Consider the following 854-nt stretch of genomic DNA (forward strand, 5'->3'; position numbering starts at 1 on the left):
CACACACACACACACACACACACATACACACACACGTACACGTACACACACACACACACAAACCACCCCTTTACTCCCCCTTCCCTCCCTCCCTCCTTCCTTCCCACGATGAAAGGTTTCGAAAACAGGATATTACTTGAAACAGCTCATTGCTTCGATAAAGCTGAGCCGAAGAGGGTTCGCCTGTTACAAGGAAACAGAAGAGACAGGTTGAACAGACGGACCATCAACCAAGGTCACACACAAAGACACACTCACGTCACTGTAGACGCATGTGTCACCAGAGAACGGAAATGTGTTAAATGCAATGTGTAGTAACAGACGTCATAAATAGACATACGGCTACACACACACACGCACGCGCGCGCGTGCGCGCACGCACACATTATAACAGCACACTCAAACACACGCAGACATTCTTGGAACAAATTATGTTTTACAATCGTCTACCGGTCAATGGGTGAATGTGTGAGTTGGAGGGGGGAAGGAGGAGAGGAAGAGGTAAAGGTGTGGGGTAGGAGAGGAGGGGGGAAGGAGGAGAGGAGGGGGAAAGGAGGAGAGGAGGGGGAAGGAGGAGAGTAGGAGAGGAGGGGGGAAGAGAGGAGTGAGGAAGGAGGGGAGTAAGGATGGGAGTACTGAGTAGGAGAGGGGATGGGAAGGGAGGGGAGGGGAGGAGGAGAAAGGGGTAGAGGAGGGGGAGAGTAAAGGGGTGGAGGAGGGGAGGGGATGGTCGAAATGATGGAAGGGAGGGAGGAGGGGAAAGAAAGAGGGAGGAGGGGGAATAGGACGGAGAGGGGAAGAGTGGGTAAGGGAGGAAAGTGGAGAAAGGGTGGGGGAGGGTGGGAATGGTAGAA

The sequence above is a fragment of the Aplysia californica genome, unplaced genomic scaffold (genome assembly GCF_000002075.1).
Source record: "Aplysia californica isolate F4 #8 unplaced genomic scaffold, AplCal3.0 scaffold00805, whole genome shotgun sequence".
NCBI lineage: Eukaryota > Metazoa > Mollusca > Gastropoda > Aplysiida > Aplysiidae > Aplysia > Aplysia californica.